Below are 463 nucleotides of genomic sequence, written 5' to 3'. Positions count from 1 at the left end.
AGTGTAAAGAATAATTTTAAAAAATTTGTTGATATTAACTGAATTTTTTTCTAATGAAAATTTTTATTTTAACTCAAGATTCCGAATCCTTAATATCCACGGAATTTGAGAATCTTTGTAAGAATTTCTTACATTTGAAAACAAAATATTATTTAATTTTCTTAAATATGTTATAAATCTTATGATTGAGAAATGGTTCACGGGAAGTACTTTCCTTTTCTGGTGGAGTCCCATACACATAATGTTGTATTGTACAGTACTCAAAATAAAAACAAATAGTCCCTAGTAATGTCAATTAAAATTAATTTTGTTTAAAATAGTGGAGTCATAAGACATGAAGGGTGTATACGAAGCTACCTAAGGAGATATTAGTATTTTTATTTTTTAAATAAAAAAAAAGTTAGAGAATACTTGTGATAGTTCAAGTCACGATGTACTTTTAAATTCAATACATATTTAGATG

Source organism: Arachis ipaensis, chromosome B07, assembly GCF_000816755.2.
Source record: "Arachis ipaensis cultivar K30076 chromosome B07, Araip1.1, whole genome shotgun sequence".
NCBI classification, from domain to species: Eukaryota; Viridiplantae; Streptophyta; class Magnoliopsida; order Fabales; family Fabaceae; genus Arachis; species Arachis ipaensis.
The sequence above is the reverse complement of the archived record's forward strand: the minus strand, read 5'-3'. Positions refer to the sequence as shown.